This window comes from Rhinolophus hipposideros (assembly GCF_964194185.1).
Source record: "Rhinolophus hipposideros genome assembly, chromosome: 26".
Classification (NCBI taxonomy): Eukaryota; Metazoa; Chordata; class Mammalia; order Chiroptera; family Rhinolophidae; genus Rhinolophus; species Rhinolophus hipposideros.
Genome location: NC_138072.1, coordinates 11,518,126 through 11,542,337, shown reverse-complemented (window position 1 = coordinate 11,542,337; position 24,212 = coordinate 11,518,126).

Sequence of the window (24,212 nt, the reverse complement as noted above, 5' to 3'; positions counted from 1 at the left end):
TTAACCGAAAGTGGCCCCTGGAAGGTAGGGTGATTAAACGGCTCGGGGCCAAAAAAACAATTCCGGGCCACACACAGCAAACCCTGAAAGTGTGTCCTTTCTCTCCCATGACTAAAATGGCTGTGAACAGTTTGGGGAAGAAATGTTAGGTCCAACTGCAGGTCAGCTGAAAATATGTTTTCTTTTTTTTTCTTTAAAGCTGTTAATTTGACAAAAGGCAGAAGCCCCAGAAAGACAGCACAATGATGATTTATGCTTTAGATTTGAAAGGAAATCATTTGCTTTGGGGATTTAAAAAACATGCTACCAGTTATCCAATTTTGAAGGACATCTCACGAAAACTGCTTTTATTCTATGTTGTTGTTGGGGAAACACACACACACACACACACACACACACACACACACACACACACACACCACTGCTCTCAGAAAAAGGGTTTCCCCAAAAGTAAAACGAGTGTCTTGAACAGCTATTCTTGCTTACTTAATCTTCACTAAACATAATTTGGAGCTAAAAGACTAAATGATAATAAATTTTAAATCACCCTGGGCTACAGAATTGGGGACTTTCATTGTCCTGTTATATTTCTGTGATGCAGCTTTATGGAGTGGCCAGTTTCGTAAAATGTGTCCAGCTGCCGGCCTATTATTAACTCTTATTACATCTCAGCTTTCACATTTCTGTCTCTTGGACTCTCGCCTCCCCTTTCCCATCATCAGCAGCAGATCTACCACTGGCTATTCTGCAAACCTAGCATGTTCCAAACCACAGCCATCATCAGTCCCCCCAAGACCCTCCCATTTTTCTAGTTAACAGCACCATCAATGTCGTGGTCATCCAGGGTTGAAACCTTAGCGTCATTTTTTTTTTCTCACCTTTCACATGCCATCAACCTACCAGTCCTCCAGATTTGACCTCTGCGGCACGCCTACATTCATCCTCTCTCCTCCACTGTAGTTTTACGAATCGGGTCTTCATCAGTTGTCATTTGGGTTATCGCCATAGCCTGAACAATGGAGAGGGTCTCCAATTTCCATTATTCCTCCATGATGCCCCATCTTGTACACGGATGTCAAATTCATCTTCCAGGAGCACAGCGCCAACGGGGCAGTTTCTCTTGCCTCAAATCTTCAGTGGGTTTCCATTGTCTCCATCTGTAAAATGAGCATGATCTGTTCTGTGGCAGACTTGGAGAGTTCAAACAAGAGAATGTGTCAAACCCTCTCCCCAGCGGCTATCACAGTGGGAGCTCCGGAAAGAGTAACATTATTATCGCTTGTCTCCATCTTTTTCTCTGGCCAAGCTGAACTGTTTACTGCTTGTCATATGTGCCATCCATGATTCACTTTTCTTTTCCTGTTCTTATTAAATTCTCTTGGCCTGGAGGACACAGCCCTTACCTACACAAATTCAAATTCTATTCATCCTCTGAGACCCAACTCCAGTTTAGCCCTCCTGAGCCCTCCTGGATGTAACCATTACAGCACTTCAGTGAGAGTTCTTTCATCATTCTTGCCATTTTCTTCTCAGTTGGCTAAATGCTAAAATCAAAGGACAGGATTTACATCTGATTTATTTTTATGTCTATTCTCTCATAACGACTATCAGGGGTCTGTCTCAGGACTACCTTCCTGAACCTTACACGGTTCGAGGAACCTATGTTTGCCTGTCCCCTCTCGCTGCCTCTACGACTGTGTAGAACCAGAGAGCAGTGAAAGCTGCAATGAAGCAGAGCTTGTGTTTGACAGCCAGACTTAGCGCTCACGCTCACGTATACAAGTCAAGTAACCGTTTTCTTCCTCTTCTATCAACTTGTGTTAGCAGCTCAACCTAAACAGCCAAGTCTCCTTTATAATATTATAGAAAGTATATTTTGGTTATGCCTTGTGCTTTAAACGAAAAGGGAGCTCTACAAGCCCATATCGTTTCATATCCATGTATGTCCCCTAGTAACTCCGTTGCACGTGGGCACGTACCATTCATGCCCCCGTATATGATACCTATAACTCAGGCACCGCACACGGTGCCTGCCTCATGGAGGTGTCTGGACCATGTTCATTGAACAATAAAACTATTCAGGAATTTTCCAATTACAATTTTTGGTCCTATAAATCTTGATCCTCTAAGTTTACGTTCAGTGATTTAGTTTAAGAAAACAACGACTGATTGGTGCGAATGAAATAACTATAAAATGAAAAGGAATCACTTGAAAATGCAACATTAGGGAGTGGGTGAATAAACTCCAGTCGTGGTAGAAATGGTAGTAGGGACACCGAGAAGTTACATGTCCTGGGAGGTTACAAAATATCTGTGGTGAGTGTGCTTGGGATACAGATAAGGAAACAAGCTTGGAGAGTGTAAATCATTTCAGAAGGAAACAAAACTCATTCCGCTGAGTAATGAAATAATATGTGGCTAATGTGATGATAAAACAAGACTATTTAATGACTTGGATAAATGTTTACTGGCTAGTATTATGTGAAAAAAAAAGAAAGCTGGTTATAAAACAATTTTATGATCCCACATATATGCAAAATGTAAAGGAAAAAAGAAACGCTATGCAGACACTATACCAAAATATCATGAGTGCTTGTCTTTGAATAATGGGACTTTAAATAATGGGACTACAACTACTTTATTTTTTTACTATCACTATTATTATTGTTAGCTTCATTGTATTTCTAAATTTGTATGAGGGCTATGTTGTGTTTTAAAAAAAGATACAAGAACACTTTGTATTTGTCTGTTGTCATTATGGTGTGTATATGTGTGCTTTTAATTAAAGACAAAATAAGGAGGGTTGGCGCAGTTTGTATCCTCCTGGACTCTTCTAGGCCAGCACTTTGGTTGTGGAGATAAAAGGGTCAAAACTGTCCTGGGCCTGAGGCCTGACTCTTTTCTAGAAAGGCCCAGGGTCATGCCTGCAGTGAGGAACTTTCCATGACTTTCTGTACTGCAGTTTCTGCACAGCACTAACAGTCCCCAGGACCCCAGGGGCTGGAGCTGGGAGCTCTGACAGCTGACATGTTTGCAGATATCCCCCCACCTTCCTCGGGTCTCCTTCAGCTCTTACTCCTGACAAGGCAATGTTTCCCGACCTGCCTCCCTTGTGGAGAGGCCATCTCACACCAAACTGTACGACCCTGAGGCCAGCAGTACCCAATGATCAGCTTAGGGTCCCCTACCAAGTATCAGGTCCCATGACAAGTCAGAAAAGAAAAGAAAAAAATTCAAGTATAATCTTTCAGTGTAGGAGTCAAATTTGCTGTGCCACTTAGAGCAAGCTAGACACCACAATGGACCCAGCATAACGGCTGTAGCAAACTGTGACACCTTTGACTCATTTTTGGTTTTAAATGACAGTTTAGAAGAAAATGAGCTCTGTAAATCCCCAGAACGAAATTTCTGCCATGACGAATACACTAAAGATTGAGTTAGGGGAAAATTCAGGAGGTGCCGTATAAAGGTCTCAAGCCTTGTTCTCTCTACAGACATAGCAATAGTAGGTTTTCACAGAGGAGTTCCAAAAGAAGGAACTTGGGACATCAGGAAAACCTGACGCTGTGCATGTCTCTGCTTCATTTTCTGGCACTAGGGAGAACATTCTATAGAAGCATGGCAAATGAACAATCTGAAAAGAAAATTAATAAATGAATCCCACTTAAACTAACATCAAAAATCATCAAATACTTAGGAATAAAGTTAACCAAGGAGGCGAAAGACTTGTACACTGAAAATGCCAAGATGATACTGAAGGAAATTAAAGAAGACACAAACAAATGGAAAGATATATTGTGTTAAAGGACTGAAAGACTTAATATTGTGAAAATGTCCATACTGCCCAAAGCTGTAGATTCAACATAATCCCTATCAAAATCCCAATGGCATTATTTTCAGAAATAGAAAAAAAATCCTAAAATTCAGATGAAACCACAAAAGACACCAACTTCTCAATCTTGAGAGAAAAGAACAAACCTGGAAGACTCCCGCTTCCTGATTTCATAACACCTTTCAAAGCTACAATAATCAAAACAGCATGGCACTGGCATAAACACACACCAACGGAAGAGAATAGAGAGCCCAGAAATAAATCTACATATATATGATAAACAGTCAGCTGATCTTTGACAAGGGTGCCAACAATACAGAATAGAAAAAGAATAGTTTCTTCAACAAAGACTGTTGGAAAAACTGGATCTCCATGTGCAAGAGGATGAAATTAGACCCTAATCTTACACCATACCGAAAATCAACTCAAAATGGATTCAAGACTTAAACATAAGACCTAAAACTATAAAACTCCTAAAAGAAAACATACGGGAAAAGCTTCATAACATTGGTCTTGGCAATGATTTCTTGGATAAGACTTCAAAAGCACAGGCCAAAAAAAGCAAGAAATAGACAAGTGGGACCAAATCCAACTAAAAGTCTTCTGCACAGCAAAGGAAACAATCAATAGAATGAAAAGTCAACCTACAGAATGGAAGAAAATATTTGTTAACCACATATCTGAAAGAGGTTAATATCCAAAATATATAAGGAACTCCTACAACTCAATAGCAATAAATAAATAAATAAATAAATAAATAAATAAATAAATAAATAAATAAATAAATAAGTGTAAATAAATTAAATTAAAACAAAACAAAAATACCCTGATTTAAAAAAATGGGCAAAGGACTTGAATAGACATTTCTCCTAAGAAGACATACAAGTTGCCAAAAAGTATATGAAAAGGTCCTCAACTTCACAAATTATCAGGGAAATGCACAAATTACCAGGGAAATGCAAATCCAAACAACGATTTTTTTCTGTGTAGAAAAAAAAAACCAGTCTTCCCACCTGTGTGTCTCTGTTATTCTCACATTACTAGCACACTCACAACACTTCCAACACCAGATGCGTGGTGTTTTTATTCCCACACCAAGCAATTCTGGGACACCAGCTGGGTGTTCTACAATTGAACTCAATTCTGACACTTATCTACCTGGAGAAAGCCTCAGACCCACAGGTTGAAGGCTCAGCCCCACAAGACTGCCCTCCACTTTTGATACCAATTGCAAGTAGTAGGTCCTCATGTCACCAAATCTGTCCGATTTGGCAACAAATTGGAGGCTGCCATGACTCTCACCTTGGATTTGATTACTTGCTAGAACAGCTCACAGAACGCAGGGAGACACTTATGGTTACCAGTATGTTAAAGGACATGATAAAGGATACAGATGAATAGTCAGATGAAGAGATACACGAGGTCTGGGAGGGTCCCGAGCTCAGGTGCTTCTGTCCCCGTGGAGGTGGGATATGTCACCTTCCTAGTATGTGAATGTTTTACCCACCTGGAAGCTCTCTGAACCCTAAACTTTTGGAATTTTATGGAAGCTTCCTCACATTGGTGTCCTCAACTATATTAATTCCATTTCCTATTAATATAGGAAATTTTCCAGCTCCTATTCCCTCTCTCTGGTGTGGGGCTGAAAACACCAAGTTTCTAATCATGGCCTCGGTCTTTCTGGTGACCAGCCCCCATCCAGGAGCCGTCCAGGAGCTCACCTAGTATCGCGTTGCTAGAACCAAAGTTGTTCCTAGTGCTCTTATCACTTAGGGATTTCCCAGGGTTTTGGGAGCCCTGTGTCAGGAACTAGCAGCAGAAACCAATATAGAGATTTTTTCTATTATCTCACAGCACCTCACACCTACAGGATGGTCATTATAAAAACAAACAAAAAATAAAATTAACAAGTGTTGATGAGGACATGGAGAAATGGGAACCCTTATGCACTGTTGGTGAGAATGTAAAATGGTGCAGCCACTATGAAAACAGCATGGAGTTTCCTCAAAACAATAAAAATAGAACTACAACAAGATCCAGCAATCTCATTTTCAGGTGTTCATGTAAAATAATTGACATCAACATTTCAAAGAGCTCTTTGCACCCACGTCTCTTACAGCACCTATTTCCCCTTGGTTTCTTCTGTCAGTGCATCCATCCTGCCATTTGGGTGCACAGTAGGTGAGGAGTTCTGGGAAATCCACGGCCCTCTCTAGAGCAGCCCTCAACCTACAAATTCCCAGCTGGTTTGCCCTTCAGATGGGAAACCCTGATGCATCTGTACTCAGATGGTCCATGGCTCTATGGACGTCCTCAAGAAACTGTTGTCATCATAATTTTTAAGTGTTGTTTGCCCTTTCCACTGTGTTGACATTTGCACCGACAGTGCAAAAACAATGGTGGTAACTTGCCTTAGCATGAACCAGGCAGTGACCCATGTTGTACTAGCATTACTAGTATTACTAGTAGTCATTGTATTCTTCACCATCTTGTTCTGAAGGGGGCAAAAAGCCAGTTTCACTTAAGCTGGCCTGGATGAAGCAGTGCGAAAAAAAATTATATTTTCTGAAACATTGACCCTTGAGTGTAAATCATTTTAATATTCCCTGGATAAAGTGGGAACTACATCTAAAGCAATACCGCTCCATACGGAAGAACAGGATGTTTGTTTCAAAGAAAAGCACTGGCGAGATTGAGTTGAAAGCATGAACTCTGCTTATTCAGACTTGGGTAGTTGGTAGACATTTTTCAAAATTGAAGGAATTCAAAAATGAATGAGGCCGTCACTTCAAAGAAACCACTGACAGTATTTGTTGCCAATAATAAAATCTAAGCTTTCAAGAGCAAAGTAGAAGTTTTGAAAACTTACATCCACCACTGTGAGCTTGATGACTTTCCAATGTTTAACTGCTTTTCTGATGAAACAAGTGAAGATAATAATGAATATGAATTTTTGAGGTTGTAGAATGAAATATGTCAGCATTTGGAATATCTGCTTAACTCAGTGAACCATTCATTTTCATATGACCAACACATGATCAAAATTATATATGGGTAAAAGATTTGTTCAAAATGCAGGATAAAGTATGGCTTTTAATGGAATAGAGTACAAAAGTTTCATAAATATGATTTCAAATTTCCCACTGAAACTAACCTTTAAGAAATTATCAACGACCAAAGTTTAATGTAATATCAAAAAAGAATTTACATAAATATCTGAGAAAATGCATAATTATATACATGCATACAGCAACAGATTAAATGCAGAAGCACATATGAGAATCTACTTGTTTTCTATTAAGCCAGATATTGCAAAGATTTGTATAAATTATGTAATGTAATGTCATCCTTCTCACATCATTTTTTTGTATTGGAAAATATAATGGCTTTTCATAAAATATTTGCCATTTATTTAACATGTAATGTGTGCATTCTTTTTAAAATTAATTTATAAATATTTAAATTTTTTCTCAGTTTTGATTTCTAATATGGTAAGTATTTTTAGACATAGCCCACACAAACAACAGCTTCTTGGGGTCCTCAGTAATTGTTAAGATGGTAAAGATGTACTGAGTTCCGAAAGCTTGAAAAACCACTGTTTCTCATTGTTTTTGAGTTTCCCAGTGGCATTCATGTCAAACTGCTCCCAGGGGTCACTCTTTCGATGACAGACATTTTCTGGACTTAATTCACTTCTCTGTCTCACACTCCATTCCCAGACCGTCATTGCTGGGATCGCTTTCCAAATAAACACCTGATATGCAAATTCTTACCTTGGGGTTCATTTCTGGGGAAATGGATCAAGTGAAGAGTCTCTTCCTTAGATCCCTTGGTTCTTCAGGACATAATTTACAGTTGAGTTTAACTCTTGCACTCCACAAAGGGGAAACTGCCTGCTAGAAAGAACAAAACGACTTGTCACCAACAATGGCATAAATAGTTACCTGACTCTCCATACCCTCATCATTTTATCAGCCTCCTCCTTCTTTAAGGTAAGAAGTTCCAAGGTCTGCCACCTCTCTCCATTTATTATCACCTTCCCGTCATCATCATACAACATTGGAGCATAAGCACAGTTCTGCCCTGTGTCTTCCTTTTCATATTTGTCTTGGTATTTGACAAATACCCTTTAATATCCTTGGGCATGAGACTTCCTTCTGCTTACAGCCCTTATTTTATTACCAGGCATCTCATGATCTCTAGTTCCTGAGGTCTCCTCCATCTATGAGGGACAGGAGGACATGGAGATGAGTACAAATAAGGCCCCTACAAGCTTAAAATCTCATATTCATTTTGTCCTCCAAAAGACATTGGTACTGCATTCTAATCTTAGGTCAATTTAATCATTGAATTCCTTTTTTCTCTCTTTGTTCTATTTCCTTATTGACTGGAATCGGCTGAAATTAAAATGTTTGGAGATGAATCTGATGGACTATGCCAATGAGACAATAAACAGAGAAAACCACAGCGAGCCTTGATTTCTTTGGTTCCGTGGGCTTATTTGTTTTCATTGCTCCGTGGTGAATACCTAACAACCAATGTTTATTGGTCAGCCATCTTGTGTCAGTGCTGGTACTCCATCCATTTTGTGAAGGGTGGAGCTGGGATTCTTGCTGAGGGCTCTGACTCCAGTGACCATTCTGTCACCCTTTCACCGACACAGTAAGCAAGAGTCACGAGTCAAGCCCGTCACTTTTATTCTTGGAGTCTGAGTGACCAACCTGATACTTTCCTCAGGTGTCAAATTTTGTCACCCGATTCTCCCCATCTGTGCTGTGTGACAGCTCAGTTCAGATGGGACAGTTCAGGTGTTTCAAGTCTTTGGAATGCCATGCTGATCTGGCACTATTACCTAGATGATTTTGATCAAGTCCCCTATTTATGTCCTCTAGATTTATTTGCTCCCGATAAGACAGCACTACAATAGTGGTGCCACCTCTAAAAAGAGTGAAAATTGTTCTTTAATTAACAAAATGTGAACCATGTCAACTTTCTCGGGAGTCAGTATTTTAAAATTGATTTAGGATGTTGAGTTCTGAATAGATTTCATGCATTGGAAACAAACGCAGTGCCCTCTCTCTACAAGACTCTTCTTGGAAGCCAAGAGTTTGGTGTTCAGGGGAGGTGTGTGTTATATTCAGGAGTTTACAATGGACTTCACTGCCCTACCACCCTCAGTGGTAGAGCTCTTGTTTTTTTTTCTTGTGAGCTCAGGGCCTTATAAGGAGGAAATAATGCACGATAATTAAAACCTTCTGAGATTCCTCTTTGAAACCTATGGAAATAAAATGTTCTGATTCCAAAGAAGTAGGGCATTTTATTTTGCAAAAGAATGTCCTAAGACAAGCCACTTTTTTTTATTTTTTGGTGGAAAAACCAACCGGATAACATAACCCTTTGAGCAGCTCCCTCTCACACGCTGTGTTGAGCATATTCAGAGCTGCTGGAGAGAACACACGTGAATAGACAGCATGACCCAAGATCTGAGTTGCCTTGGGAATGGGGATTAAGACATATTGCCGGTGCATGCTAGAAGTGAGATTAAGTGGTATTCATTACTTGGTTTAAACAGCAATTATTTAGGGTTTGGTTTGGATAAAAATCCCCGAATGAAAACTCTGATTCCAAGTTTAACTGCGTACTTATTCATCGTATTACTATTTTTTTTTTAATGTACTGTATATTTTTCCTTCTGATTATACGTTGAATAGTCATCCACTCATTCATTCTGATAATAGTCATGGGCTCATTCTTGGGAATACTAATGCAAACGACACTTTTTATTGTTTAATTTACATTTCACTAATGACTAATGATACTGAATATCTTTTTGTGTGATTAATTGGTTTTTATATATAGTCTTCGATAAAGTATCTGTTAAAATATTCAGCCCATTTTTTTTGGTTTCTTTTTTTATTATTGATTTGTAAACATTCTATTTGGATACAAATTCTTCATCAAATATGTGCTTTACCAATATTTTCTCCCATCCTGTGTCTTGCCTTTCCACTTTGCTAATGCTGTCTTTTGAAGAACATAAGTGTTTAATTTTGATGAAGTCCAGTTGATCTTTTCTACGGTATGTGTTTCCAGTGGTGTGTTTAAGAAACTCTTATCTAAACAAAGATCATGAACATTTTATCCTATGGTTTATAAAAGAAATTTTTAAATTTTAGGTCCTAGGTCTGTAATCTTTAACTTAATTCTCTTAATATATGGTGTAAGATAAGAGTGTAGGCTCTTTCTTCCCTCCATCTTTTTTCTTCCTTCCGTCCTTCCTTCCTTCCTTCCTCCCTCCTTTCCTCTCCCTTATTTTCTTGCTTATTTCCTTCCTTCTTTTCTTCCTTCCTTCCTTTCTTCCTTCCTTCCTTCCTTCCTTCCTTCCTTCCTTCCTTCCTTCCTTCCTTCCTTCATTCCTTCCTTTCTTCCTTCTTTCCTACCTTTCTTCTTTTTCATATAGATATCCAATTGTTCCAGTATCAGTTTTGAAAGGTTATTCTTTCTCCATTCAATTACCTTTCGCCCCTGGTTGAAAAGCAGTAGATGAAATATAAATGCATATGTTTTTATAGACTTGTCTTAATTTCTGATTTATTTAATTGTAAATGGTCTATATTTTTTGTGTAATGCCAATTATTTGTTACAAGTATACAAATAAAACTAATTTTTGTGTACTGACCTTGTAGCCTACAGTCTTAATAAATTCATTCATTTGCTTCAAATGCCTTTTTTTTGTAGGTTCTTTAGGGTTTTCATCAAATACACAGCCATCTGATGACGCCATCTGTAAGGATTGCTTTATTCTTCCTTTCCAACCTGGACGCATTTTCCTCATTCCCGTTTTGCACTGCCTATGACCTCCAGTCCAGTGCTGCACTGAGTGGTAAATGGGGCATTCCTTATTTTAGGGAGAAAGCATTCAGTCTTTCACTGTTAAGATGTTGGCTACAGGTTTTTTCATAGGTGCCCTTTATTGGGTTATTAGCTTGCTGTGAGTTTTCATCATGATGGGTGTTGAATACATGATGGGTGTTGTAAAATCCTTTTTCTGTATAGTGGGATGTTCATGAGGGTTTTTTTGTTTGTTTGTTTGTTTGTTTTGGTCTGTTAATATAGCTAAGTATAGCAACTGAGTTTTAAAGGTCAAAGCAATGTTGTGCCTTGCTGGGATGAACTTAACTTGATCGATCAAACTTTTATAAATTGAATTTTTGCCTTCGACTTGATAATACTTTTTAAAAGAATGGTTGTATGTATATGTAAAAGAGATTTTGGTGTATAGTTTTTTGTTTTGTTTTGTTTTAGTGTCTGTGTTTGATTTCAGTCTCAAAGAAATGACAGCTATATACAATGAGTTGAGAAGAGTTCTCTTCGGTTTTCTAAAAGAGTTGTGTATCACTTACTCCTTCATTATTCGAAGCCAGCCATCAGCAAACTTCTGTGAAAAATCAAAGAGCATTTTAGGCCTTACATGTCATACTATCTCTGCCACAACTACTCAGTGTGGTCCTGTGACAATAACATAGTCTTAGACAATATATGAATGAATAAGCATGACTTTATTTATGGACACTGAAATTTGTGTTACATATAATGTTCACATGTCAGGAAATACTATTCTTCTTTTGATTCCCCTCTCCCCCACTATTAAAAACTATAAAAATCCTACTCTGCTCATGGGCTCTAGTAAAACAGGTGGTAGGCCAGATTTGGTTTTAGTTTGCCAACCTCATGTCTTGACCAATGAAACCATTCTGGGTATGCGGTTTTCTTACAGGAAGCGTTTTAACTTCACATTCAATTAGATATAAGTTATCATAGTCAAATAGATGATAGGGCTATTCAAGTTACTTATTTATGTTTTAATAAGATTTAGTACTTTGTATTTTTCAAAGATTAGAATTAAAAATATCGTTCATCATCCTTTTCATTAACCATATGTCCTTGATATGAAATTTTAAAATACATTCTTCACATTTTCAGTGCTGGCTTTTCCTGATTTTATTCATTGAAAGTTTCTTAATACCATCCTCCTTTAGTGAATCAAGACTTTAGTCATTTATATATATTTCAGCTCACACATGAAGGGAACATGATGTGATGGGAAAAAAACACGGGGCATGGAGCCAAGTGGCTTAAGTTTTAGTTCTAGAAGCTGGTGACTTTGAGCGTGTCATCAAATACACAGATGTCTGTATCCTCACTCATGAAATATGGACATTAGACTCAGTGATCACTGAGGTCTCCATCAGTTCCGAAGTTGAGGCGGCAGCTTTTATACATCTCCATTAATATATGTGGAGATTGAACAGCTGCTATGGCAGAAGGAACACGTACCCTGCAGGTTGGTGAGGGGATTAAATGGGCAGACCGCATAGGCAGGCAGGGCCTGGCCTAGGAAAGCTCTGTGTAGGTGATTCCTGGTAGCTATCCAGTATTTCACTAACCGAGTCTTGCTTGATTCCTTCATTTCTTCAGTCATCACTTTCTCCATTTGCAAAATGAAGAGCTTGGATTAAATGAATGATACTCAACGGGCCACTACCAAAACCTGTTTTGATTTTTGAATTCATAGTTTGAAAGATTCTACATATCCCAAAATTGCATTTATTGTACCATAATTACAGTACTTTCCCACTTTAAGTAATGGCTGATCAGCATGCCTATATAAATCTTCTACTCTACCTTGTGTCAGGTGGGTTCCATTAATATATTGTCTACCTCCACCAATCCTGAAAAGTGCAATTGTTATCTTTACTTTCTATATGAGAAAACCGATACTCGGAGCGTGTAGGGAGAGTTAGGATTTGAATCTCGAGATTTCCCACTCTACCCTTTTACTTCTGATTCACTCCTTGGAGTTTCTAGTAACTCTCCTTTTGCCTTCCTGCGTTCAAGCTTTTCCTTCTGCTGCTCAGTCTACCTGCCCTGTGCTCCTCTGGTTCCCCACCTGTTAAAATCCTGCTTCTTCTGCAAAGCTCTACTATCTGTACTTAGCCCAATGTCTTGCACACAGTAGGTGCTCAATGACTAATGAATGCCTAGATGTTTACTCTATTGCTGCTAAAACTTCTTAAGGTCATAGGAGGCAGAAATGATGTCTTATCCCCACAGTGCCTGTTCAGAGGAGACAGTTAAGAAAGTAAAATAAAACTAAATGAAGCCCACATGCTTCCTGGAACAAAAAGTACACAGGACCATGTATGTCATGGGGTGTCCAAGACCCCATGTCAGCAATGTGTGTCTGGGCAGCAGGAACACACATGCAGCAGGAGAAAAGGAAAGTACACTGGGAAGTTTTGCTATTTGGGTCGACTCCAATTTGGCAAAAACAGCCCTGCTGCTTTTTCTCCAGGGTTCTTTCTCTCAGCATCACTTATTAATGCTAATTAGTCAAGGGTGTGCTGTGATGCAGAACACTTGTGACCCATAAGAGTTAGAGAGAGAAACTGTCATTTCTCAAAAGACCCATGAGGGGCAGCAAGAGTAAGAGATGGGGTGGGAGGGAAGGAGGGGAAGAGGGACGTCCCTCCCAAGAATTGCACTGAAGTAAAGTGCAAGTAAAAATAAATCCACACATAAAGCAACTGTGCAAATGTTAGCAGTATTTTCACAGCTGGGTTTCTTTGCCTAAAATACTTAGCACTTACTTTAGAAAAGTCTCTTCTAAATAGGAATGGTCTGACCGATCACAGAAGCCGAACCCTGGTAGTGGAACTCTGACTTTGAACTTCACTTTTAGTCAGATGGGAATAAAAACAATGACTTTTTATAAAGAAGAACTTTCATCGTCATGAATTCACATCAGGCTGTGGTGAGTGTCCTTTATGTCACAGATAAGGACACTGGAGTAAGGCTGAGCTTAGGGAACTGGGTTCATAACATTCAGCATATTTATATATAGATTAGAGCTCTGGATTTAGAACATTGGAAAATACCAACTTTGTCTGTTTCCATGGCAGTGCAAACACCCCTCTTGAATAACTACTCAGTCACTTATCTTAGCAGGATTAGTGGTTTTCTAAAAGGATCTACACTCACATTTCTGGTATTTAGTTCCTGTAGATACTAAGAAGGTATGCCACGGTCTTTGGTTTCAAAGACTGATGCCATAAGACGTGACTAATCATTCTGACTCACTTTTAGGGACTCCCCCTTTGGAAGTGCCACCCAAACAGCATGAGAATGGGCTACGCACATATTCATGGAAATACAGGCTTCATCTCCAAGTAACTAGGAGAGAAACTATACTGACGAATATGCTAGCTAAATAAAAAATAATACTGTGAAGGTTTGCAATGATTAAAATGCTGTGTTGGTGTCATCTTTCATTCATCTGTTTAATAAATATTTCATGAGTGATGGGACCTCTATGTGTCAGAGTACCAGTCATGAGAATATACAAGTAGAATTACACATTTCAATAAGCTTGCAATCTAGCAGACACCATTCCTAACAACGAATGGGATTTTTTCCACTTAATAGTTTTTGGTCAAAGCAAGAGATTCTTCAAAATTACAAAAAAAAAAAAAAAAAAAGAAAGAAAGAAAGAAAGAAAGAAAGTAAGAAATCAGTAAACAAAACAATTAAAACATTCTTTGTGCTTACAGTCCCAGGTGATCACCACCTTAAATTTTCGTGGCATAATTCATTGACATCTCTTCGCCTCTCTGTCTCATTGCTCTGCTGGATTGAGTGTCATGACCTCTGCCTGACTCATCTTTGTACCCCCAGTGCCTTACAAATGCCCCACAACTGCTAGTCCTGCAGGAAGTATTGACTGGAGGAAGCTGTCACCAGTTAAGCAAAGGGGAGGCTGACAACAAACTCTGAACACAAAAGTCAAACGTGAATGTGTTGGCTTTTACTAAGGCTTTTCTTTTTTTAACTATTATATGCTGACATTGACTTTCTGTCTTTGGTGTACAGTTCTATGAATTTTCACATATTTGTAGATCTGTATAAACACCACAATAAGGCTACAGAAGGTTCTAGCACCCCTAAAAAACCTCCCTGATTGTCACATCTTCCTTCCGCCCATAATCCCTGGCAACCACAGATCTAGTTTCCATCTCTAAACTTTTTTTCTTTTGAGACTGGCTTCTTTCACTTGGCACAACGTCTGAGATCCATCCAAGTTCATGTGTATCAATAATCTGTACTTTTCATTGCTGAGTAGTGATGTATCATATGCTGTACCACATTTGGCTTATTCTTTCACCCTCTGAAGGACATTTGAGCTGTTTCCAATTTGGGGTTCCAATAAATAAGGCTGTTTATGAACATTTGTATACCAATTTTCATGTGGACAAAAGTTTTCATCATCTAGTGTAAATAAACAGCAGTAGAATTGCTGGGTCATATGGTAGTGTATATTGAACTTTGTAAGAAGCTGCCAAATCATTTTCCAAAGTAGCTGTACCATTTTTCAACCCCACCAGTCACGTACGAGGTGTGATCAAAAGATATGGTGAAATGTTTAAATAAAAAAATTATTACAGTAAAAGACACATTGCCATTAACCCCCTCAAAATACTCCCTCTCGCTTCAAACACACTTATCCCATTGTTCTTGCCCCTTTCTGAAGCAGTTCTGGAAGTCCTCGTTCATGAGTGTATTTACCTCATCCTCCATCAACGCTCCACATCACACATCGCTTCTGGTACGCGGCAATTTCTGTCAAATACAAACATTATGCTGTGTCCTCATCCACCTTATTCACCGGATCCGCACCCTGCAACTTCTGGTTCTTCCCCAAAGTCAACATGACCATGAAAGGTAAACGTTTTGAATCATTTCAGGACATCGAGGCAGCCATGACAGCGCAACTAAAGACACTCACGAAAGAGGACTTCCAGAACTGCTTCAGAAAGTGGCAAGAACAATGGGTAAGTGTGTTAGAAGCAAGGGGGTATTTTGAGAGGAATTAATGGCAACGTGTCTTTTATTGTAATATATATATATATATATATATATATGTATATATATATATATATATATATATGTATTTAATTCAAACATTCACTGTTATTTTTTTATCACACCTCATATATAAGTTGAAGTTCCTCCACATCTTTGCCAGCACTTGGTATTGTTGGTAGTTTTTTCGTTTTAGATATTCTAATGTGTGTGTAGTAATATCCTGCTGTGGTTTAAATTTGCATTATCCTAATGGCTTATGGTGTTGAACTTCTTTTTATGTGCTTATTTGCCATTTTTATATCTGTTGAAGTTCTATCCCCATTTTTAATTGGGTTGTTTGACTCCTTATTGTTGAGTTTAAAGAGTTAATTATATATAAGTCCTCTATTGGATATGTGATTGAAAATATTGTCTCCTCAGCTGTGGTTTGTCCTTTTTATTTTCCTAACTTCAGACCAAAGTTTTTAGTTTTGATAAAGACCAATTTTTCTTTTATGGATCATGCTTTTGGTGTCATTTTGTCATTTGTATCACCTGGCCCAACCCAAAATCATGAAAATTTTCTCCTATGCTTATTTCTAAAAATTTTATGGTTTTACAATGAATACACAGACTTTTGATGAACAAAGGAAATGACTTACTTAATGATAGATTTCCTTCTTAGTGTTAAATTTGTTCATCAGGATTCCAGGAAGTTATAGGAGTCTTCTGGTCTGTAAATGTCTCTTTCATCGCAAACAGGAACCACAGTCTGTTGTCTATAATTTAAAATTCAAAAAAAGTCTGATAAAGAAGTTCTTTCATGTATGTCAGATTCATTTAGTGACCACAGCTGATCTGAACCAATATGAGACTATTTTCAGTTTTTTTCTTTTTAATCCTTTTTAATGTGACCATTATACATTCCATTAAGAATTATTTATGTGATAATTAGGGGGTCCTAACTCCAGTCCTGGATTGGGGTATTAAATGATATTCAATATATGGACTGTACTACATATCTACCATCTGAAAAATAATGAATTCTAAATCATATTTGCTCATAAGTGTTTCAGAAAGAAGATTGTGTATCTGAAATTTAAATGGGTCTCGTGATATGATAGTTCTTATACAGGGAACCTCTTCTTCAGGCATCTTCCTTGTCAGAAGTTCTCACTTATGCGATTAAGGATGGGAGGAGACATTATATACACTGCTGTATTCAACCTAAATAAATATGTTTTCTCGTAACAAAGGAAGATTTATGGTACCTTTCCCCATTGTTCTTTGTGACAGTAAATAAAAATACTGACCAGTGAGGCCCTGAATATCAGAGAAGGCCTTTGTTTTCACATGATCATATGTATGTGTATGCCAGGTGTGTTAGAAACAAGATGGCCAACCTGGGTCAGGTTCAAACATGGACACCTCAGATTTCCACAGACTGGGTTGCTGTGTGTCCATCAAGGCCCAACTAAAACACCGCCAGGGAGATGGGACGTGTGACCTGACTTGAGACAGTGCCTGGCATAGAGCAATGTCCCAATAAAAGTTAGACAAATGTCATCTGACCACAATATTTTGTCATTTCAGCTTCAGCATTGCCTGGGATTGTACAGAAGGAAGTCAGCCCATGAGACTGAGGATGTAGTCTTCTGGGTAGTTTGAGAGGAGATCCAGGAATCTCAGCTCTGCTGTGGGTCATTTTATGAGACACTGATCCAACTGGAAGACATACTGTGTCCTGATGCGTGTCTTTCCCCCTCACTTACAGCTACACACATTCCAATGAGGACCTATGATTCGATTTCATTCTCTGTCTGACACCAAGTACACCCTGAGGTAGTTTGGGAACTACTCTCTATTGGTTTCCAGAAGCTTATCTCTAGCCTTAAAACCTGAAGAGAACAAAATTAGGAACCAAGAACAAAAAGAAAGGGATTTTGCTTTCCTCTTTTTTTTTTTTTTCTTCAGTTACGGATTTTTGTCTTGCAGAGTTCAATTTGGAGAAAAGCAGTTAGACATGAGGCAGGGTTGGTTCAGGGGCAAGGCCATATTTAGAAGCTCAAAATCCTTGTTTTTGTGGTGCCAAAGGAATCAACACTTCTTTTTTTTTCTTCACGAAAGAAAACAGAAGCTCATTATTCTGGCAGAGGAAGTCCAGAAGTTTTGAGGTGGAGATTAAACCTTACTCCCAAACACTAAGACTCCTGTTCAGCTTCTTGGTTAAGAGTACATTTTAGTAGCTTTTAAAAATGGTTAGCATGCTACATTGGTCGCATTTCTAAATAATTTAGAGAACTTGTGACCTGGAGCTTTCACGGAGTTGATGTAACTGTTCTGGAAATCTTTTGACTTGAACTTGAGACTCACTTTCATACAGCTGCAGTATGTCCACCGTCAACAGCAGACGGTACTCAGAAAGCAGGAGGGGAAGGAGGAGTCCGGGGACAGACATCCTTAAAAGAATTCTTTCCTGGGCTGCAGTTCCATGTATGGACCACCGGGTGTCTCCGTCTTCACACAAGCAGTCGGGTGTAATGGTGTACTTCTTGACTGCCAGATTAGTTTTAAAGCCAAAGCCATTTGCTAGAAGTTGGTACAAATGAATATAAATGTGCAAACTAAATCATTTTCAAACCAAATAATTTTCAATTCCCCATCTAAGTAGGAGTAATCAATTGGGCCTTGTGTTTATCTTCTAATGTTGTTTAGGAGAACTAATTGGGGTAGTAAGTAGCCAATGGATTTGGGAAATGGTGGAAAATAAATAATTTATCCTCTTCCAAAATCTCATCATCTGGTGTTTGTAAAATACAAGGTTCTTAGCATGCAAACAGGTTTACGTTCCCAGAAAATTCTTTTTGGTAAAAATAGACAAATTACATTCTGAGCTGGCTTCTGTACTCTATAGTTAAATTTGATGGTTCAATTTCTACTTTAGTTTGTTCTCCAGTTTCAATCCTTGGCCCTGATTTAGTTGAAAACAAGTCTCTACCAGGAAGTGCAAAAATGAGATTTGATTTCTTTCTTCCCAGAATTGAGAGTGACATTGCAATAGTTACCTAATCAGATAATTCTAATAAGCTCCCAAAGATACAACTGAGGCAACTGAGTCTATCTTGGGAAGACGTGTGTTCTTGTGGTCTGCAAAGAAATACCACCAGATCAAGCAGTTTCATGGATATCTTTTATATCTCCCCATTCCTTTTCTTTATTGATTTACTTTCTTTTTTTAAGTTACCCAAAAGATAGTTGCCACCAATTTAGGAATCTCCTCTTTTTACCCTTGCTTGTCAAAACATGGACATTTCTGAAAGCCCTAGATATCCTTAATTATGCTTTAATTACGTTTTACAAAGACATGACTAGAAAAATCAACTATTAATAGTATGGAAGATGTACTTAATAAGAAAGAACTACGTTATCCTGTATAACCTTTTTCACAAGGTCTTGGGAGGAGGAGGAAATAAACATGTTGTACATCACTATGCCATGTTTAACCTGAAGACTTCCCTTTTTTTGTCATTGTTAATTTTTGTTTGGTTTTGTTTATTATTTTTGATACCTTTAAGACATTACTATCCATTTCTCCAGCCATTATGGACATGCAGCTATTTGCAGCAGGAGCAAAACACACCCTCAGGGTTGTGTTCTCACCAGTGCTGTTGGTCTGTCATTCCTCATCCTTCAGATATTTGTTAAAGCTCTGTTTTGTGTTTCTCAACACCATTTATGATGTCATTTGTTCATTCATTTGACCAATGTTTACTACTGACTGTGAACTTCATGCCGTGAATAAAATAAAAATGACTAAGGACAGTCCATTCTCTCAAAAAGCTATTAAGCCAGTGAGTAGAATTCTACAACCTGTTTCTTGCATACGCTTCGGGATCATATTGAATACAATGGAAATATTTAATGCTGCTGGTATTTGTGGTATCGCACAATTTTCTGGGTTTGGTTATGTAACATTTTAATATACAGTTATGTTTAAACAGCATTGTTATTCAAATACATGAAATACTGAGTCATATTATTCTAGTAGAGGTGAAACCCAGTCATCCATATGTTTATCCAAAATTACCATGCAAATGATCTCCCCAATATTATTTAATTAACCTAATGGGTACAAACAGAGAAGCAAGGATGGCTACACCCCATCTATAAAAAATAAAATTGAAATTCACTTGGTAAAATGATTTTCACTTGGCTTAAGTAGTCTGGATATAATTATTTTACTTTTATTATTATATTTAAGTCATTACATCTGTTTCCAAAATGTTCTGGAATGGAAGATTTAACAGGAAGCAAGTTCTGCAACTGGATCCCCTTTCTCTCCAAGCATAGCATCCATGGTGATGAATGAACATAGGGGAAGAAATAAAAGCAGCACAAACTGAAAGGGAAAACCTCTAAATGCTTAGGTGAACCTTGGCTAGCATGAAATGGAGAGACTCCATCTCTTCTGTTTCCTCTGAAAACCATTCTTAAAAAATCCCACAGTGCATGTTAAGCAATAGTCAAAAGGCCAAATGAAAAAAAAAAAATTTAAGCTAGGCAAGACGAAACGGTGGAGAGAAATTTGCATTTTTTTGAGGATGTCAAATCTGGGCCGGTTCCTCTGATTTGAAAAGGAATCAAACAGGGCTATGCTGCTTTGTAAAACTGTGAAAATATGTCTGCTTAAGCAGAAAGGGCCCCTGTAAAGTCTGTACAAGATAAATTCAGGGTCAAGGAAGTTCTCCATGCTCTTTCATTTACTGGCTGAGCTCTGACTAACTGGCCAGCTATAAACTTGCATTCTTCTTGCTATTTTCCACTTAGGAGGTCATTCACGAATTCATTCAATTAACGTTGGTTGAATGTCAAACAGTAACAAGCACGTAAATGAACAGACATGGGTCTGACCATCAAGTGGTTCCCTGTCTAATGGGATAGCAAATGGATCCCTCAACTCACAATTGTGATACAAGCACAATCCCAGCAGCTCAGAGAGCCGATTCTGACTGTCACACACTCGGGCTTGGCCTTACACTGTAACCAGCTTTGGGTCCACCATGAAGTGAGGGAAGGCATTTTAGGGAGAAATGAAGACAACCATGAAAATACAGAAAACATGCAATTATATGCTTGGGAAAGAAGAGTGTGGCTGGGGTATGTATTCATGGGACTAAAGCAGCAAGAGATTAGGATAAAAAAGGTAGATTGAGATGACGTTACAGTCCTTCATACCATGACAAGGAGCATAGCAGTTATTATGTAACAGGTACATCTAAATGACGTTTTACAGTCAAAAAAATAAAACACTGCCTCATGATTTTATCACTTAGCTCTTTGGGTTGTAACAGAACGCCCAGTGAAAATGGCTTAAGCAAAAAAGAGAATTCATTGGTTTGCATAAATGAAGACGCCCAGAGGTAGACTTCAGGTACAGCTTGAACTCAGTGCCCAAACGACATTACTAGGATCCATCTGTCTGTTAGTTGTAGGTTGGCTCCATTCTCAGGCTCCTGGTAGTAATGTCTTACCTTCCTTGGCTGCCATGACCTCCAAGGGATGTTATCAAACACCCACCTGGAAAACCCAATCTCCCGATAGCTCAAACACCAGTGATGGCATTGAATTCCTATCTTGGTTACACACCACGTGCTGAAGCAAGCACTGCAGTCAAGGTAATGGGAGGAACTGGTGGGTTTTTTCACTGAAGAAATGGACTCCACTCCTGTAGCCTAAGCGTGGCCAGAAGTCATGATGTTTTCAAAGCTCTGTGGCCAGAAGAAAGTAATTGAGGGACACGACAAACGGCTACACTGAGTCCCTGAGAGGCTAAGGAACTTGCTAGTAAGTTGTTTCCCTGCTAGTAAACAGCAGAGCCTTCGAAATCTCAGTCCCTTGCTGTTCTACGCCATCATTTTAGGATAATCCTGAACGCTGACTATGAAAGGTGGCTGGCAAGGAAGTGATGCGGCCAGGCCCACTTTCAGGAAGGTGATTTGTGGCAGTGTGGAAGACAGAATATAGGCAAGAGACCCCGAAGGCAGATGACAAGTTAGGAAGACTTCTTTGTCGGAAGTAGGGCAAGGACGTGGGCACAGGCAGGGAGAGGGCCAGCAAGAGAGGCATTTCAAAGGTAGAATCGTTAAACAGATTTAACGAGAGGAGGAAGGAGAGGAAATATGTTTCTTGTTCCTCATCCTGAAAGTATAGTAAGGCTCAGTTTTCCCTAGATTTGACATTTCTTAAATTCCTTTCACGTGAGTTAGTCATTTAATAAGTCCTTCCTCTAATAACCAGTCACAGAGAATGTGTCTGATACTCTGCCAGGTAGTGGCAGGGAACTCAAAGGACAGAGACCCACTCTTCCCTCAAGAAGCTGTCCACCAGAAACTCTGGCATAAGAAACGAGGTATGATCATACTAGTAACAAGGTAGGAACACAGGAAGAGGAATGGAGTAGCAAGGAGGAGAAATGCGAGGGTGGCTAGAGTGGACGCTGTGGTACCACCCGAAATGTTCCAGAATGAAAGAATTAATAGGAAGCAAATCTTGCAACTGGATCCCCTTTCTCTCCAAGCATAGCATCCGTGGTGATGGACGAGGCAGTTATTTAAGACAGAGACAGTCATCATTCCACCTTTGCTGGGAGTAGTCATGGCTGACAGCTCTCGGCTTTACCTCTAGGAATGGCACTCAGCTGAAGAGAGTCACCTCACTCCAGGGCACGCCCTGGAAGTGATAAGAATTCATACAATAACTAGTCATGTAGGATATGAATACCAGGCCTCCTTGCCTCTAAAGGGCCATTCAGCTCCAAACCTCCCAGGGGGACCCGCTGGGGCCTTTGCTATAACTGCATCTACCCTCTCCCTTTTCCTAAGCATGTATCCTTTATTCCCCTATTGGTTTTGATCTCAGGAGTTGCCCCCAATAAACTTCCTGCACACGCCTTCTCCTCAAGATGCCTGATCAAGCACAGTGGACCCAGCAGGGTAAGCTGAGAGGCCTTCTGGAATTCTGTGTAGATTCCAAGCAGGCAGGAATTACTCAGCTCTGGAGCTCAAGTTGTAGCTGTGGTTATAGACTGATGAGTCACCAACAGATAGGTGATGGTGAATCTTGGAACTAGATGGACTCATATATGGGAAGATAGGGATTGAAAAAAAAAAAAAAAAGATGAAAAAAATCATGGAAGTACTCTACTCTAACTGTCCTTTAACCACAATCTTTCTGCACCTGTACTCTTTTGAGTATTCATGTGCTCTTTCTGAAGGATTTTTGTCCTGAAGAAAACTGCAGGCATTAGTACTTTCAGTTTTATGATTATGAGGAACTATATCATACCTGCAAAAGAACATATGTATGTGAAAAAGTCATGATGAAATGAAATTAACTCCCCCCCCGCAGCGTAAGAGATGAAACATTACCAAGAACTCGGAATTTCCTCTGTACTTTTCCATGATATTTGCTCCCTCCACACCCCTCGAAGTTCCTCCCAGCGCTAATGCCCAGCTAGTGGATACTGACAGGACACTACTTAAAGAAGTTACACATTGTTACTTTAGGATGCTCCAGGCATCGGACACCTTTCCTGGAACCCTCTGGAGGACTCCATCATCCAGCTTCTCAGAGGAATTCTGTCTGGCATGATGTGAAGCAGTTATCACTTTAATTTTGTCCACATTGATAGCCAGTTTTCCAGCACCAATAATTGTTCACCCAGTTATAATATCACATTTGCCTTATATCAAGTTTCCAAATATCTGTGGGTCTATATGTGGGATATCTGTTGTGTTAATTGATCTTTCCAGCCCTGGTCCAGTATGACTCAACATCATTACTAAAGCTTTATGTAAATGTCTTGATATCTGATTGCGAAGTGCCTCCTACTTTGCCTTCTGCATGGGGCTCTTAACTCTTCCTGGACCTCTGCTTTTTCATATAAATTACAGGATCAGTTTGTCAAGTTCTATGAAAAACTCTGTCAGGATATTGATAGGAATATCATGAAATCAATCAAATAAATTTGTAGAGAATTGACTTAGTTACAACACTCAGTATTGTTAACTATGGACATAATATATATCTTGATTAAACTGGGTATTTAAAGTCGCTCAATAAATTTTTATAAAGGTCTTACATATATTTCGTTATCTTATTTATTGGTGTTTTATATTTTCCATTGATACTATAAAGTTTCATCACTGTATTTTCTAATCGTAGATGGTATCTATAGAAAACATTTATACGTGTCTTTAGTTTTCATGTTGCAGAAGTACACTGTACTCCTCGCTTACTAGGGAATTTTTAAATATAAAGAATGAGGGTTGACTTTTATTGCGTGCTCTTTCTGTATACACAGAGACAATGATTTTTTGTTTGTTTGATTTGTTCATGTAGTGAATGACTTCAATAGATTTTCTAAGGTTAAACTAATCATTGATTCCTGAAATGCACTCCACTTAGTCATCGTGTATTA